This window comes from Lissotriton helveticus, chromosome 1_1, assembly GCF_964261635.1.
Source record: "Lissotriton helveticus chromosome 1_1, aLisHel1.1, whole genome shotgun sequence".
Classification (NCBI taxonomy): Eukaryota; Metazoa; Chordata; class Amphibia; order Caudata; family Salamandridae; genus Lissotriton; species Lissotriton helveticus.
The window spans coordinates 1,800,144,528-1,800,163,437 of NC_136057.1; the positions used below are offsets into that span (position 1 = coordinate 1,800,144,528).

Consider the following 18,910-nt stretch of genomic DNA (forward strand, 5'->3'; position numbering starts at 1 on the left):
AAGAAAAGTTTTTTAAGAGCAGGCAGTGGTCCCATGGACTACCACCAGCCTTAAAAAATGAAAAGAAAACCTTTCAATTCTTTTTTTTTAAACGCAACTCGTTTTCCTTTAAGGAAAACAAGCTGCATTAAAAAAAAAAAGATTGCTTTATTTAAAAGCAATCACGGACATGGTGGTCTGCTGACCCCGGCAGGGCACCATCCCCATAATTTTAGATTCCTAGAGGGCCAAAAATTGCGATCAACCTCGTTAAAAATAATGAAGGTCGATTACCGACCAACTAGGAATCGGTTTATGAAACTCATGGAGTTTCATAACTTGGAAATAGCGATTACGTACTTGCAATTCTGAGAAAATCGCAATTGGGTAACTGCAATTTCCAAATTCGATACATGTGGCTCATAAGCCCCCTCCCACCCACGTGAGTTCCAAACACCTGTGGCATAGCTGTTGTAAGTAATAAATACAAAGCTATTATGAATGTCAATCTCTAGAAATACCTAAAATATATATTTTTTTAAAACGCCAAAGCTCTCTCCCGTTTATAATAAGGAATTGTCTGGATTCACTGGTAGGCAGTCAAAACGATTTTTTGAGGGCCTGGCCTCACGTTCGACCATGCCTAGCCCTGGACTGCATGGTCCCATTCTCTGGCGAGATGGTATGTGAAGCGCAACGTAAATGTGCCCCCTAAGAGCCAGTGGTCAGTTGTTGTTACCCTGGGGCCCAGTAACCCCTGACTCCCCTGCTCCAGAAGAAAAAGCTCCGTGCCTGTCTTTGTGTACTCCACAGGGTCCAGCCCCCACCGAGGCCCCCTGCGCAAAGGGAAGCGATATTACGCAACCAGCAAACACAGGACAGACTGACCCCATGAGTTCCATACCAGGAAATGCCGCAATATCATGGTTACTGGGAAGTGGGTGGGGCAGGTACAGGGGTTTGCATGTATATATACATAAGTGGGGGTGAGTAAGACAAGACACAAAGAGGGCGGCAGGACCTGCTACGGGAATCAGCCTGACTCGGGCCACCAAGAAGTGCGGAAAGAGGATGAGGCGCCTTATGCTGCTGCTGCTGGTGCTGGGCGCTGTGCTCCTGGAGGGTGAGTACTCACAGACCCCACCTGCCACGGGGTGGCGCGAGACCTTCGCCCTGCGAGTGTGCCGTCTAAAAAATAGCTAGAGGGGAGTGGGTGCAGCCACTAAACAGACAGACTTTTAATTTGCATTGTTTTTAAAAGAGGACAGTCGGAGCAAGTGCCCGGACCCCGCAGCACTGTTTGTAACCTTCAAAAGCGTCAAATGATGACGCAGATTTGAACAAATAAAAATAAATTCAAGGCACAGTTCCTGGTTGCCACGGCAGGTGCTCTGCCCCAATGAGCTACCTTAGTGAGTCTGAAAGTGTGGCCCACAGGGCAGGACCAGTCCTAGGATTTGTGTGGCCCCGGGCAGGATAAGAACATACGATGCCCCTCTAATTTGTATAAGATGTAATGTCACAGGAAGTGACGTCATAGGAAGTGTCAACTAACCATTCATTTTCTGGCACTGTTGAAGTAGCTTTGCAAGAAGCTACTTCTCTAATGTGAATATTACTGAAATGGCTACAAATACAAATATTAGCCCTAATACAATAAGCGAGAATATTTTAAAGCTCTATTATGTGGAAATACAACAGGTCAAACTGGGTTGAAAAGATAGGCCTTTATCTCTCCAAAACTGATGTTTCCAGATTAGTGCATGAATAAAATTGTAAAACAGATTGCCTCATAGATATTCAGTGGGTCTTCAGGTGACTCCCTGGTACTCCAGTTGCACCAGTGAAGTTCATGGCTAAGGCATTTGGTTTTAACAGGCAGGGCCATCAACACAAAGGTTTACATGCTACCTTCACTGCTCATCTCTCCCCAGCCTCATAACGTTTTTCACTGGTTCTGCCCCATTTACATCTTCTTTCCATTTTCATCCTTCTGAACGCTCTAATCTTTTCGCACTGATTTTGCACCTCTTACATCCCCTTTTTCCATTCACGCTCTACTCTTATTCTCATCGCTTCTTCAAACCATATTTTGTGGATTTTGCCCCTCTTAAATCAATACCTCTGCTATCCCCAGCTTTGTCGCTCCTCTTTCTCGTTATGCCCCTCTTTTATCCAACTTTTTCCTCCATGCTGAATGCCTCATCTCTCCCCCTGACTCTTACTTTTCTAATTGACTCTCTTACAGCCACATCTCCCTTCCATACTCTACACTTCACTTTATCTCTGGTACGGTCTCTTACCTTTCTCACTAATTCTCCCTCTATTACACCCACCTCTTATCTACCTGCGGAACCCTTCATCTATTTACAGCCGCTAACCTTCTCTCACTGGTTCTACCTCCCTATAATATACCTCTCCCCTGCCTCTCTCCCACCGCCTCTTACTTGCTCTTTGTTGTCTTACCCTCTTACATCCATCACTCACCATTCCCTCTCCATGACACTTAAGTTCTCCTGATGGTCCGCTTCTCTTATATCTACCTCTCCTATCCAAGCACTGCCTTTTCACCTTTCATCTTTCTCTCCAGCCTCAACTATATTCACTGGTTCTGTCCCATTTATGTTCACCTCTCCCCTCCATGCTCTACTCTTCATGTTTTATCTCTCTCACCTCTACCCTCCATTCTCTGTTTCTGCCCCTGTAGCTTCCGCTTCCCCCCTACATGTGCTGCTATTCACCTGCTGCTTACCTTGCTTCACCACTTGTGTCAGGACACTGTACAGGCTCCTGCAGCACAGATGGGCCCACAACATTTCAGGGGGCCCCCAACCCATCAGGGGGCTCCCATTCAGGCCAGAGCCAAATGAATATCTGTGAGATGTGGGAGTCTCAGGGCCCCATTATCACATTCTGAAGAGCAGGACCCCATTGTTTTGTGTTACACCTCTGCTTGTGGTACTTTGCATCATTCTCTCCCCTCCCATCCTCCCACTCTCCCAAAGCATCTTACCTTTCATGTTTGCATGCTATTCATTATATCTAACCAAGACTCTTCCCTTCTCCAGTTGATTTTGCCATTCATACACATCACTCCTTCCCATCGCCCTTTCCTTAAGCGTCTTGTTCTTTATAGCTGTTTTGCCCCTTATGTTCAGATCTCCCCTCTCTGCTGTATTCTATCATCTCCCCCACCTCTTCCCTTCTTTTATTTATCCTACTTCTTTTAGATGTGCCTCTCCTCAATACTTCTATTAAAAGTAAAAGAGAACACCAGACGTACAGATGCACCCGGGAACATGAGAATTAGGGATTTCAGATGCTAACAAACATGATGCCGGGGAGTAGTGCAACCTTTCCAGATGTATAAAACAAGGCATGGTGTGTGGGTGGTTTGAGGGGCTATATAACTTGGGTGTATAGTGGAGGGTTCATTCACTCCACCCCAGGTGGTAAGGATGGATGTGGGGTAACCCTTCTGTCCCTCCCCCATCTGAATGTTATCCTCTCTATTCTTTTACACACCCAATTGTTCATTCTTCCTTCGTTTCATGTAAATTACATGAAAGTAAAAATCACCAAGCACGTATATCAACTGGATTTACCACTTATGTTTAACTGTTTTTATGTTCCTTTTGAATGCACATGCTTGTTTGGAGAAAAAAAATACAATAAAACGGAACTGTTAAAAAAAAGAAAAATAACCTTTTTCTCTGTTTTCTGCTCTTATCCCTTTCCCTTCATTGAAAGTGAGCAGCCCCCATCGTGACATGAGGTCACTTGTTTTTTTTTTGTGTTGTGAGCCCTGCAGGGTGCTCTGCTTTACATTGATGCAGGGGCAGGGCTCACTTCACACCTCACGCCACTTCAAGCATCTGCCTAGCCGCTGTTATCATGTAGATGCAGCATTTAAGAAAAGAGAAAGAGGTGCCAGCAAAGGACGGCCAGAAACCCATCTCTTCCCAGTCTGCGGCAGCTGAAAGGGATACAGGAGCAGGGCCGGACTGAGAACCAAAACCGGCCCTGGCAAGTGCTCGGCCGGCCCCCTGGGGGTGCGACCGAGCTCTTTGCCTGGGTCGGTTTTCGTCCGATTTTGTTACAGGACCGATTTTGCAGCTATGCTGCAAAAAAGGCCCTGTAACAAAAACGGCCCCCCACCCTTGCGGCGCACCGGGGGGTTGCCCGGTACCCGCAATGGCCAGTCCGGGCCTGTACAGGAGTCACATTACCCGTTCCGCCAATGGCAGCAGGCCACAGGTGAGGGGGGCCCCGCCTTGGTCCTTGCACGCTGTACGATGGCTGCAAACGCCAAGGGAGGGGGCTGTCCATCTGGAATTCGTACAACTGCACATTTTTAAAAAAGTTGATGGACTCGTGGGGGGCCCCGTAGCAGTTAGAAGGTTGTGGGGCCCTGGGCATCTGCCTATACTGCCCATGCCTAGCGCCGGCCCTGCCACAGGGTACCCTACAGAGAGATCTCAGGCAGGTCCTTTAATCCCCTGAGCAACATTTCTCATCATTAGAAACTTTTTTTTTAACCACCATGGCACAAGATTGGTACTAGGTTTCCTCCCCCTTAGAAGCTCAAAAGGACTAGTCAGAGTGACACTGTTTGGAGATGTCCTGTAGGACAAAAGCATAGAATCCAAAGCATTCTTCCAATTTAAACCGCTCTTAGTAGAAAGCTGAATAGCTTCTTTCACCACGCGATTGAAGCGCTCAACCTGGCCATTAGCTTCAGGATGGAACACAGCTATTCTTTTGTGTGTATACCACACCTATTGAAAAAATTATCCATGTCACAACTCACAAATTGTGGACCATTGTCCGTTACAATCTCCTGTGGAATGCCTTCCCTGCAAAAAATTTCGTCCAAAAATTCTATGACTTTCTGAGATGTTACCTCCTTAACCATCTTTACTTCCGGCCACTTCTAATAATAGTCAATTAACACAATCCCAAAACTTACATCCTTGGGTAACACATGAAATGGCCCAATTATATCTATCCCCAACTTCCTCCATGGACCATGTGGAAAATCAACCGGTTGGGACTCAGCCCTTAAAGAAACTGCGGATTTATCACTACTGGTACATTCACTGCATTGTTTAACAAAGTGTCCAATTGAAGAATCGATCCCAGGCCACCAAGAATACTCTTTAATACGCCTGCGTGTGAAAGAAATACCTAGGTGTCCCTCATGACCAATTCCCATGATGGTGTGCCTTAAGCTAAAAGGTGGAATAAGTTTATCTTCTCTTAACACAATACCCTTTTTCAATAGTTCAAGTTCAAGTTCAAGAATTTATATAGCGCACTACTCACCCATAGGGTCTCAAGGCGCTTGGGGAGGGGGATCATTATTTATCAAATATCCAGGTTTTAAGTTCTTTTCTGAAGGAGATGTGGTTCTGTGTAAGGCGGAGGTGAGTGGGGAGAGAGTTCCAGGTCTTGGCTGCCAAGTAGGAGAAGGATCTACCTCCCATGGTGGATCTTTGGATACGCGGAACTGCGGCGAGGCCTTGACTGGAGGATCTTAGTTGGCGGGTGGGTGTGTAGAAGGATAGTCGAGTGTTGAGGCATTCGGGCCCTAGTTTGTAGAGGGCCTTGTGTGCGTGGGTGAGGAGACGGAATGTTATTCTTTTGTTGACGGGAAGCCAGTGGAGGTCTTTCAGGTGGCCGGTAATGTGATCTTGGCGAGGGATGTCCAAAATGAGTCTCGCTGATGCGTTTTGGATGCGTTGGAGTTTTTTCTGTAATTTGGCTGTCATTCCGGCGTAGAGGGTGTTTCCGTAGTCTAGTCGACTCGTAACCAGTGCGTGGGTGATGGTCTTTCTTGTCTCGGTGGGGATCCAGTGGAAGATTTTTTTGAGCATACGGAGTACGTTGAAACAGGAGGATGAGACGGCGTTGACTTGTTTGGTCATCGAGAGTGAGGAGTCTAGGATAAAGCCAAGGTTGCGTGCGTGGTCTGTGGGTATGGGTGCTGAGCCCAGATCCGAGGGCCACCATGAGTTGTCCCAGGCAGAGGGGGCTTATCCTAGGATGAGCACTTCCGTTTTGTCTGAGTTAAGTTTTAGGCGGCTGTGTTTCATCCATACGGCTACTTCTTTCATGCCTTCGTGAAGATTGGTTTTGGCTGTCTTGGGGTCTTTGGTGAGGGAAAGGATCAGCTGGGTGTCGTCAGCGTAGGAGATGATGTTAAGGTTGTGTTGACGCGCGATGGAGGCGAGTGGACTCATGTAAACGTTGAAGAGGGTGGGACTGAGTGATGATCCTTGTGGTACACCGCAGATGACTTCGGTGGCCTCTGATTTGAAAGGGGGAAGTCGGACTCTCTGAGTTCTCCCAGCTAGGAACGAGATGATCCAGTCCAAGGCTTTTCCTTTTATGCCGATGTTGCTGAGGCGTTGTATGAGGGTGCTGTGACAGACAGTGTCGAAGGCGGCGGAGAGGTCGAGTAGAATGAGGGCCACTGTTTCTCCGTTGTCCAGTAGTGTTCGGATGTCGTCTGTTGCTGCGATGAGGGTGGTCTCGGTGCTGTGTTTGGCTCGAAAGCCGGACTGTGAGGTATCGAGGGAATTGTTGGATTCGAGGAAGGTGGCGAGTTGGCTATTAACGGCTTTCTCGATGACTTTGGCCGGGAATGGGAGGAGGGATATGGGGCAGTAGTTTTTAAGTTCACAGAGGTCTGCTGTGGGTTTCTTCAGGAGGGCGCTGACTTCGGCATGTTTCCAGCTTTCTGGGAAGGTAGCAGAGTTGAAGGAGCAGTTGATGACATCACGGAGATGGGGTGCGATGATGGAGTCTGCTTTGTTGAAGATGTGGTGGGGACAGGGGTCGGTTGGCGAGCCAGAGTGGATGGAATTCATTAGGCGGATAGTGTCTTCAGTGTTGATTGGGTTCCAGGCGCTGAGGTTGTTAGAGGGCGGTTTAGGTTCAGAGGGGGGTGGAGAGGATTGTTCGTTGGAACTGTTTTCGAAGCTGTTATGTGTGTCGGCGATTTTGTTGTAGAAGAAGGAGGATAACGAGTCGCAGAGGTCTTGGGAGGGAGTGATGTCGTTTGAGGCTGCGGTGGGGTTGGTGAATTCTTTGACGATGTTGAATAGTTCCTTGCTGTTATGTGCGTTGTTGTCGAGTCGATTCTTGAATGCTGATTTCTTGGTGGATCGAATCAGCTGGTGGTGTTTGCGGGTGGCTGTCTTGAAGGTGGTCATGTTGTCAGTGGTTGGGTGTTTTCTCCATGTTTTCTCGAGAGTACGGCATAGCTTTTTGGATTTCTTAAGGTCATCGTTGAACCAGGGGGCCTTTTTGCTGTCTTGTTTGGTGTGAAGGTTTTTCAGGGGTGCTAATTCGTCAGCGCTGTGAGTGATCCATTGTTTCAATTTGATGGCAGCTTGGTTTGGGTCCGATGAGGGGACGGGTGGGTTTTGGTTGAGCGATGAGAGGAGTTGGTCGGTGGTGATTTTGTTCCATTTTCTTCGGGGAATAGGTTGTGGGGGGTTGTGGGTCGAGGTGGTTTTGTAGCTGAAGTGAACGCAGCTGTGGTCCGTCCAATGGAGAGCTGTGGTGCGGTCGAAGGAGATGCGTTTGCTCGAGGTGAAGATTGGGTCGAGCGTGTGTCCGGCTACATGGGTGGGGGTGTCAACAAGTTGTTTGAGGCCGAGATTGGCCAGGTTGTCAAGAAGGGTGGTGGTGTTGTTGTCGTTTTTCTTTTCCAGGTGGAAATTGAGGTCTCCTAGTAGAATGTAGTTCTCGGAGGCGAGGGCATGTGGACTGATGAAGTCAGTGATGTCTTCGCTGAATTGTTTACGGGTTCCTGGAGGTCTGTAGATGAGGGAGCCTCTGAGTGTGGTCCTAGGGTCGGTGTGGATCTGGAAGTGAAGGTGTTCGGCGTTTGCAAGGTTATCATCGGAGCTGGTCGTGATTTTGATGGAGTTCTTATGGACGATGGCGATTCCTCCTCCTGTTTGGACGGTGCGGTCTTTTCGGATGATCTTGTAATTGTTCGATGGCTAATTCACCACTCACTTTCGCAAAGCTCATCAAATCTCCTGACAATCTTTTCACTTCTGGTCAACCTTGAATAATGAACTCCTTAACCTTACACAGCTCAACATCTTTCTCCATTTCGTCCATCCAAAAATCTTCCCTCAAACCATTCTTCCCATTACTTATCAAATTCACATCATGAACAGTATAAGCAACTTCACAGTCGTCCTCTTGATATGATTTATCATCTATGACAGGTAACCTGGACATAAAATCCGCGTTAAAGTTTGCCTTCCCTTGAACATATTCAATTTTATATCGAAAAGATTGTAACCTAGAAGACAATCTTGCTAAACGAGCAGACATGCACCTACCACCTCCTGGAGACATCAAAAAAACTAAGGGCTTGTGGTCTGTTTTAATTGTAAACTCTGTTCCCCACAGAAAACTTCTGAAATGTTCTGCCCCCCATGTGCAGGCTAATAGCTCTCTTTCGATCACAGAATAATTTCTTTCAGCTTCCCTCAAAGTCCTAGATGCATAGGCAACAACCCATTCATTATGGTCATCTCTTTGTAAAAGAACTCCACCTAGACCAGAGTTACTAGCATCAACCATTACAATACACTTTTTGCCTGGAACAAATGCTTTCAAACACAGTGCTTTGACAATAAATTCTTTAAGTACACTAAATGCCTTGGACATTTCATCTGTCCACTTAAAAACAGCATTTTTCTTTAATAAGCACCTAAATGGATCGACTTTAACAGAGTAGTTGGGAATAAACTTAGCATAAAACTCTGTAAGTCCCAAAAAGGCAATTAGTTGTTCTTTAGATGATGGTAGTGGAGCATTTACAATGCTCTTGATGTGTTTATCCTTAGGTCTAATACCATCACCACTAATTGTGTGTCTAAGGTATTCTACTTCCCTTGTCTTTATGTTGCATTTATCCAACCTGAGTGTAAGACCTTTCTTTGCTAATGCAGCAATAACACAATGTAGCTTATGATCATGTTCCACATCATCCTTTCCATATACTAAAATGTCGTCCTGAAAAGCGACTGCCCCATCTAAACCCTCCAACGTATCTCTCATCAATCTTTTGGAAAACAGAAGCCGCGCTTGCAAGACCAAACGGCATGCAACAGTACCTATAAAGCCCCTCAGGAGTGATAAAAGCGGTCATGTTCTTAGAATCTTCTGACAAAACCACCTGTTGGTAAGCACTAGCTAAGTCGATGCATGAAAATACTTTTGCATTCACCAAAGTTGATACCATTTCGTGTAAATTTGGCAATGGATGAGCATCTACCCAAATGGAACGATTTAGACTGCGTAAATCGATGCATAATCTGAGTTCGCCATTCGATTTCACCGAAATGACAATGGGAGAAACCCATGGCGATGACTCGATTGGTTCTATAACACCTTGTTCACATAGGTTGTTGAGCATATCCTTTAACCTACCTCGGTAAGAAATAGGAACGTTCCTTACTCTGTGTCGAACTGGAACAGAGTTTTCATTGAGTTTAATGATATGTTCAAAACCAATATATTTACCTAACTTCCCACTGAAAACTCCAGGAAATTCATTTTTTAATTTTTCAACCAATATTGTGTCGGAGGATCAATTGAAAATACTGGAGGATCAGCTCTAGGGTCAAGTTTGATCCCCAAGTCAAATTGCTGTGGCCAGTTGAATAAAAATACCTTGTTAATGATGAAATCCAAATAGATAAGATCTTCAATAATGCTGAAGTCCAATCCCCCTTCGTCGCCAGTGTAGGGAAAGTGGCAGGGTGGTAATCAAAGTCCAAACACAAGGTCAGGATAGACAAGAGAGTTTAATCAGTCTTCTCAAGTCACAGGTTAAACAGTTAATGACATACATTCCATCAACTTCCCACTACCTCACCTAAGTAATAGCAATTCTAGAATCCCTGGTCATCTGTTCCACATAGTGGTGATTTACATATGTAACAGAAACCTCTGTCCTGCAGGCTACCTCACAAAGATCTTGTTGCGATGGAATTAGCCCATAGGCTGGTTCATGTAGAGGTGCTTTAATCCCCTTATCTATCTTCCTTTCATTGAAACCACCAAGACAGAGGTTTCACGCAGATTAGTGAAGAGGTGTATTGCTCGCGGGTCTATATTCTGGAACAGGATTAGGATCTACAGGTAGGGTGAGGTGTTAACCTATTCACCTATCTTACTGGGACAACGGATGTGCATAAAAAAAAATTATCGGGACTGTCATACTACATGCAATGGGGCGGTGTCAGTGAGCGTGGGGTGGGGGTCAAGGGTGTGCCTAAAAAAAGACAACATATTCTGTAAGAGGCTTTGCTTTTACACCATCAGTTAGCTACATATAAAATAATGTGCATCTTAAATGAGAAATAAATCCGAATTAAGTGTCTGAGTGGGAAATGAACTATAGTACAAGATGAAACCTCTATTAGTTAATGCACTACAGAGGTCTGGGTGTTGCCAGAGGGCCACAGAATTAAATCTTTGTTGGTGCACTGGAGAATAGTGACTTTTGCATGTTTAGTGCTATTAGGTCCCAGTCAGTGACAGAAAGCACTCTGAATATGCAAGTCATTATTTTAAACTTGCATTACACACAGTAGAAGATAGAATGCTACAAAATACGCCAACATTTTGAAGATAAAATAGTGCTTCCAATATGTATATTTTAGTAATACCCATTCTGTTCATAATGCAAATTGTTTTACAGAACTGCCCCTTAATAGTAAGCACCTCACAGCTCAGCTGGTAACTCCCTTGTACCACCACTCAAAAAGAGAAAATCTTTGTCATCACTCATCTCAAAGCTTCAAATGAATCCATCAATTAAAGCCAGTACCAGCTTTCAAACATCCTTTACATTTGCAGAAGTCTTGGCGAACTACAGGCCAATCTCGCTGTTACCAGCACTAGCGAAGCTGACGGAAAAACATGCCCACGGTGTTCTGTCTAGTTTTTTGGAAGCCAATAATCTGCTCCATCCATCTCAATCGGGCTTCCGTCCTAACTTTAGTACGGAAACAGCTTTGATAGAGGTGACTGAGATCATCAGGGAGACTCTGGATGCCGGCGGCAGGGCCATGCTGGTCATGTTAGATCTTTCGGCGGCTTTCGACACCGTCCCCCATAAGGCGCTTCTAACTAGGCTTTATGACATCGGCCTGAGGGGGACGGTGCTCAGGTGGTTTACTTCTTTCCTGGAAGGCCGCCGCCAGACGGTCTGGGTTTCCCAGAGCTCCGCCGAGATGCCGCCATTGGGAGTTGGGGTTCCACAGGGTTCTGTGTTGAGCCCCACATTATTTAACATCTTTATGTCCCCTCTGGCGGCCTTGGTGGAGGTGTATGGGGCCCAGATCGTCTCCTATGCCGACGACACGCAACTCCTCTTCACATGCGGGAAAGATCAAGAGTTTGTGGGAGAGAGAATCCGGGACTGCCTTGCGCTGGTCTTCGACTGGTTCCAGCGGAACGGTCTGAGGGCCAACTCGGGCAAGTCCGAGATTTTATTTTTTGGTTGCGTTGCCGATCCGGAGTGGCAGCATTGGTGGCCGTCCGACATGAGTCCTCCCGCACAGTCCTCCGTGGTGGCCAAAAATTTGGGCGTCAAGCTAGACAATCAGCTGTCGCTCCGAATTCACATTCTTGGCCTGGCCGGCACCTGCTACGGATTACTGAAAATGCTCCGCAAATTTTTGCCTTTGTTATCTGAGGAGCACAGGAGGATTACTGTGCAGGCTCTGGTCGGTTCGAGGTTAGATTACGCCAATGCTCTTTTTCTCGGCCTTCCCGATTATCTGGTCCAGCGCCTTCAGGTGGTGCAGAACTCTGCTGCCCGGGCGATCTTTGGCTTAGGGAGACGAGCTCAAGCTTCCGGGCTGCTCCAGACGCTTCACTGGCTCCCCATTAGGAAGCGGATCCAGTTTAAATCCTTGACCCTGATGCATAAAGCTCTGCATGGATCAGGAGCGGGATATCTGCAGCGGAGACTGACTTTTTATCGTCCAGCTCGTTCCCTCCGCTCGGAAGCTCTTTGTAAAGCGGTGGTTCCACGGGTGAGGAAGGCCCGTGCGGGAGGGCGGTCTTTTGGCTGCAAAGCCCCCCAGCTTTGGAATCTGCTTCCATTTTCTCTTCGGAGTACTGCCAACTTGCTCCAGTTTAGGAGGGGCCTGAAGACCTGGCTTTTTAACTCCTAGTCTGTTTTAACTGCCTACTGTTTTTGCTTTGTTCTGTTGTCTGTTTTTAGCTGTGTTGTGTTATTTCATTATGAGTTGATGGTGGAAAGCGTCGGGACACTCCTTGTGAGTAGCTGTACGCTATACAAAAGCTTAATAACATAACATAACATAACATAACATAACATAACATAACATTAACCAGTTGCACACATTTGTATTTTTTTCAGGCAGCAGGCACCCTGGCAAGCAGGCTTGTTTTTTGATTAGATGTCTGCCTGCCTTCGGTTTCACATCTCAGGAGACTCCCTGAATAAAAACTTCAGCTGAAGCAGTTAACTTATCGAATAACCAGACCAGTACCAAGGTCTTTCAGAAAAAGTAGAGGAAAGTTATTCCTAAATGAAAAAATTATAGGCATGTTCTGCCCCTTTGATTCCTCCCACTTCGACCTCTCTACTGTGGCAGAACTGGTAACCGGCGGGTTACATCTGGAACTCTGCAGCAAGCGCACTAACCCCCTGAGTTTTCCTACTGGGTTCCATCCTGTGAAGTTCTGGTTGCATGATGATCTCTGCAGCAAGCACATTAACACATACACACATTTCTGCAGCAGATACCTCAATCCACTAAGGTTGCTGCAGTGAGACCATACCATGACCAGCACGGAACACGTGGCTCTCTGGAGTTAACTCAATAGCTTTCAAAGCTATCCCAGAGAGAATGGAATCTAATCTTCGAAGTACATTAGTGCCTCCCTCCCCCAAAGCTTCAGCAGAGCCTCTCTTACTGGTTCACCGCAGCGGGCGCGTCTCTGCCAATCAGGCTGCAGCAGCGGTGACTGTGCAGAGCAGAGGGACCTGGGGTCACAATGTCTACTGTGGAAGCTGTTCTTGTTCCGGACAATGTTGCAATCTCGTGATAGAAGGCTGGTGTTCAGTTCCACTAACTCTGTGTAGTTCTGCATTTGAGGAGAAGTAGTTGTCTCATCCGTCCTAGATGAGAGTTTGGTGGCTTCATATGTTGATAACAGTGAGCATTCTTCTCTGGGGCTTAAGTCAGTGGTTGTCTCCTTTGGAGGCTGATGTATTTTAACTGAACAGGCAACCACTGTTTCAATTTGGATATGGTGATCTTTTACTTACAAGCACCTAATTTCTTTTTCATCCCGATGTACTATTCTTGCAGTGGGTAAGACTGAACTGGCTGTGTCCACTGTGGCTGTGAATGTATTTCTTTTTTTTTAAGTTTGAAAAGCTTTATTAAGTTGAAGCAACAATGTAAAACATCAGTACAATAGCACAAATTAAGAGCAGAAGGAGCAAAATAATTGTGGAGAATAATGTGCCAAAAAACAAGAAAGACCCCCAAAAAAGGGGGAAGCTCTATACAAAGGAAAAAATGCTTTTATAACTTTTCAATTTGTGGGGAGGAAAGAGAGAAAGAAAGAGGGAGAAAAGGGAAAAAGGAGGGAATAGAAGGGGAACAGCAAAAGAAAAAGTTATGATAAGAGAAGTAAAGAGGTATGAAATATGGAGAAGTTCACAGTAATAATAAGAACAATAATAAAAAATATAACAATAACATGTGATCAAGAGACACTTTTAGATATAAAATCTGTTAAAGGGGACCAGAGTAAATCACGTTTTATCAACAATGGAATAGAAGAAGCACATGCACGATCTAGTCTATGATGGTGGCAGGGCAAATTCCACCAAGCATTATAAACCACGTTTGTAGTGTCTTTCCAATTAGTTGTTATGATTTGAAAAGCAATAGCAATGCAAAGATCAATGAACTTACGAGTATGGAGTGGGACATCCCAAACTGGGACCAAACCACCCAGGAATACAGAGGAAATGAAAAAGGGAACATTAGTAGATAAAATCTTATTAAGTGTAGCCCAAATCTGGGACCACATGCGTTGGACCTTGGGACAAAGAAAAAACATGTGAACAAAGTCACCAGGAGTGCATGAACTGGACCAACACTTCTTGGTGTCTAACAATTTAAATTTAAACAAATCACAGGGAGTATAGAATAATCTATTGTAGAAAAAATAAAGGGTTTGTGTGGTACTAGCGGAACGAGAGGTGGAGTGAAGTTTGGACCAAATAGAATCCCAAGTAAGTGAGGGGAAAGTTTGATTTAGGTCCGATTCCCAGAGAAGTTCAAGATTAGTTTTAGGCCTATCAGTAAGTGAGGGAGAGAGTAATTTGTAAATAGCAGAGGCCTTAAGAGGAACCTGAAAGTTAGGTGAAGAGGCAAGGAGGGGGGGTGAAGAGGACGAAGGGATATTGTGTAGGATAATAGTGGATAGTTTGGGCAGAAGTTCATGAAAGCGAGTACAGAATTTGTTAGAGATACCAAAAGTATTGCGAAGTGCTGGAAAGGTTCATAAGGAATTGTCAGAAAGAAGATGGTGGTAAGTGAGAATTCCTTTGTCAATCCATTCCTTCCAAAAGAGCGCACAATTGCGTAATTTAAGGGACTTATTATACCAAAGTGGGGTATTCATATGAAGAATAGATGGTGCAGAGAATGAACGAAAAAGGGCGAGTGTTAAAGCTTTGGAGTGTTTAAAAATAGGGGAAAGTAGCTTAGGAGGTGGTTGAGTAAGATTGGAGGCAATGAGGAAGGTGAAGGGGTGAAGTTGAGCCAATTCCAGAGAGCTCCAAGCCGTAGTAGGGGGAGACGAGGTTTCAAGAAGAAAAGGCCAGATTTGCTTGAGAGTAAAAGCAGAATGAAAACGTGAGATGTTGGGAAAGTTGACACCACCAAGATGTTTGGGTTGTTGAAGACGGAGGAGAGAGACTCTGGCCTTACGCTTATTCCACAGGAATTTGGAAAAGAGACTATTGATAGACTTAAAAAAGAAATGGGGTAGAGAAATAGGAAGCATGGAGAGACAGAAGTTCACAATAGGAAGGAGCATCATTTTAATAGTAGAGAGACGACCCCACCAGGAAAGAAAAAGAGGGGACCAACGTTCTATAAGAGAAGAAAGCTTGTTAAGGAGGTCGGAGTGATTAATTTTAATAGTTTCTCTAATAGTGTTAGCATATAAAACGCCAAGACATTTGATAGAACCAGAGTTCCATTGGAAACCAGAATTCTGAAACATCTGAGGAAGACAAAATTTATTGAGGGGAAGGACTTCAGTTTTATCAATATTTAATTTGTATCCAGAAACAGAGGAATAATCATGTAATAAAGAAAAGAAAGCGGGAAGGGCAACAGCAGGGTTGGAAATGTAAAGCAAAATGTCATCTGCATAAGCAGTAAACTTAATCTCAACATCTTTATAGAGAAAGCCAGAATAGGAAGGGGGTTGTCTAATTTTCTCAAGGAAAGGTTTGAGTGCCAAAATAAAGAGAAGGGGGGAAAGTGGACAACCTTGTCTGGTACCTCTATGAAGGGTAAAGTAGTCAGATTGCATACCATTAAGCCATATAGAAGTAGAAGGGGCAGAATAGAGCAACTTAACAAATTTAAGAAAAGTGGGACCGAAACCGTGCCAGCGAAGGGCGCCAAACATAAAATCCCAGTTGACACGGTCAAATGCCTTCTCGGCGTCTAGAGTAATGGCAGCCAAGGGGACATCCATTTTAGCAGAAAGATGAATAATATTCAGAAGGGTTCTAGAATTGTCTGTAATGGATCGTCCCTTAACAAAGCCGGATTGATGAATGTTAACCAAATCAGGGACAATAGAATTAATCCGCAAGGCCAGAATTTTCGCATACAATTTACAATCAGTATTAATGAGGGAGATGGGTCGATAATTTTTACATAGGGAAGGGTCTTTATCTTTCTTGGGGAGAAGAACAAGCATAGCCTGCGAAAAAGAACCTTTAGATTCACCAGAGGAGAGAAAGTGATTAATTAACTGAAGAAAATGAGGAATCAAGATAGATTTAAAGTGGAGAAAGAAACGAACTGTAAAGCCATCGGGGCCAGGTGTCTTATCTTTGGGGAGAAGAGAGAGGGCAGCAAGAATTTCCTTTTCCGAAATCGGGGCATCAAGAGAAGAGAAATCCAACAAAGGATTGGGAGATTTAGGGACAGAATTAAAGAAAGAGTCTAATTGCTCTGCAGAGGGGGAAGACTCAGGGGTATAAAGAGAGGAATAAAATTGAACAAAGCAATCCAGAATGTTAGCATCAGAAGACTGAAGCAAGCCTTGTGAATCTTTAACCAAGACTATTTTCGATTTCTGTTTTTTAATTTTGAGATAATTGGTGAGAGCCCTACCAGCTTTATTGTGACCACCATATACCTTTGCATTAAATTGAAGAAGATGATTGGAGGCCGATTCCCAAGAATGTTTATTATATTGCAGTTTAGTGGAAATGAGAGAGGAAAGGGAATCAGGAGAGTTAGAAGTATAATAAAGATGCTCTAGTTCTTTAATGCGTTTTAAATAGGAGGAAGCTTGGGATAGCGCTTTCTTTTTTTTACGTGAAACAAAGTCAATAATCCAACCCCGAGCGGTGGCCTTGAAAGCATCCCAAAGAAAATGAAAGTCAGAGGTGGAGTGTAAGTTATTAGTGAAAAAATCATCCATAAAATGAGTAAAGTGTTCAATGAAAGCGGGGTCAAGTAAAAGGGAGTTGTTAAAGCGCCATCTGCGGGTCTGAGGTGTGGGGGAGGGATAGTCCATATCTAAAATGACAGGAGCGTGATCGGAGATGAGGATAGAGCCTATTTCTGAGTTGGTCATAAATTGGAAAGCATGGTGGGAGAGAAAAATATAATCAATACGGGAGAGGGAATTATGCACAGGAGAAAAAAAGGAAAATTCTAGAGAGTCAGGATGGGACAACCTCCATGAGTCTATGAGGCCTCTGGAGGAGATAGCTTTGTGGAAGGACTTTTGCATTTTATTGGGAATGTAGCGAGCTTGAGATTTGCGGTCCAAAAAAGGGTCCATCAATTGGTTACAATCTCCCCCAACAATCAAATCATCATTTGCATTAGAAGAAAGGAGGGAAGAGAAATCATTCCAAAAGGAAGAATCAATGCCATTCGGACCATAGACATTACAGAGAGACAGATGAACGTCATTAACAATGCAGTCAAGGAACAGCCACCTGCCATTAGAGTCAATAGTTTCATTTAAAATTTGAACAGACAACGCTTTATGAAATAAAATAACAACACCATTTTTGTGATTAATAGCAGGAGAGCAAAAAACATCCCCAACCCATTGTCTGCGTAACATCGATAACTCTTGAGTAGAAAGGTGCGTTTCTTGTAAAAAGGCAATTTGACATTTTAAACGAGCAAGATGGGATAAAACACGTTGCTTCTTGATAGGGTTACGAAGACCCTTAACATTCCAAGAAATGAGTCGGAAACCTTTCATATGAGGAGATTAAGGGAAAAGTAAAAAGAGAGAGTAAGACAGGTAACAAGGGAAAATGTATAGAAGGAATGGCAAGGAGAGGTAAAAGCAAGCCATACATAATAAAAAGAGGAACAGTGTAGGTAGTAAAGAACCCCAAGTAAAAAGAGCAAAAGAAATATAAATGGAGGAGAAAGAGAAGAAGTGAGTAATAACGTGGTGCCAAAAGGAAGAGGAAAAAAGAGGGAGATTAAGGTGGATAGAGTAGAAAAAGAAAACAACATTGCGTCTGAGAAGAGGAAAGAAGAATAATAGAGGAAAGATGAGTGAAGTAAAGGATGCTGAGAGAGACCAAAAAGGAGAAGGAAACCAAAAAGGAAAAGAAAGGGAAAGGAGAGGATAATAAGGAAAAAGGAAGTGGGTGCAAAACGCTACCCAAGAAAAAACATAAAAAAGAAGGATGGCAAGGGAAACCAAAAAGGTTCCAGCCATACAGAACAAGTAACGGAGAAAAGAGACAATAAAGTGAGAGCGGGAGCAACAGGGAAAGACGACCGTACAGAAGGGAAAATGTCAAAGAGCCCGGTCCGAGGAACATGAAAGAGAAAGACAAGAATGAGATCAAGGGATAAAGGAAATAGAACCCAAGACCGAGCACGACAATAAAAACAAATGGAGGAGACTTACCGAACAGTTAGGCAAGAACAACAGCGAATTGGAATATTGAAGACGAAGACAGGACAGTACGATGAGGGGGCAAACAACCAGAACATAGGACTTCGAACCTAGAAGACAACAGGAAGACAAGAAACCAATTAGATCATACGAAATAAAACAAGAAAAAAGAAGACACTAATATGAACAATATGCGAAGCACAGAGAGGAAGACATGAAGAAATCAAGGGACGCCTTGTTCCATGGAGTCTTCTCTGCGAGAGTGAATGAATCTGCGGAGATCTGCCGGATCCTCGAAGCTATAAGACCTTTCTTTGTATGTAACCTTGAAGAAACAGGGATGAATAAGTCCGTATCTAGCATTCATGGAGCGTAGTGTAGGCCGCATATCCAGAAATTCCTTTCGACGCGTCGCAGTCTGTTTGGAGACGTCCTGAGAGAAAAAAAGTTTATGTCCTGACCAAAATAATTGCTTGTGTTGCTTGGCTGAATTCAAAACAGACATGAGGTCAGAATAAAGAAGAAAATAAGCAATTATGCCTCTAGGTTTTGAAGAAGAAGAGGAATTTTTTGGTCCAAGACGATGTGCCCTTTGAATATTCAGGTCAACATGTTTAGGCAAGCCAACTATTGGTAGGACTTGTGACTTCAAAAAGAGGATGATGTCGGACCCCTCTGAATTCTCCGGAACTCCGTAAATACGCAGGTT

General features: G+C 44.4%; 1 long non-coding RNA gene across 1 annotated transcript in view; it reads left to right on the top strand.

Moving 5' to 3' along the window:
* The first annotated feature begins 958 nt into the window (after positions 1 to 958).
* The window catches only part of LOC144753022 (uncharacterized), a 53,407-nt gene continuing 35,455 nt past the window's right edge, over positions 959 to 18,910 (top strand). The window contains exon 1 of the long non-coding RNA XR_013594173.1: positions 959 to 1,102. This is a non-coding gene — a long non-coding RNA (uncharacterized LOC144753022). The remainder of the gene's footprint in view (positions 1,103 to 18,910) is intronic.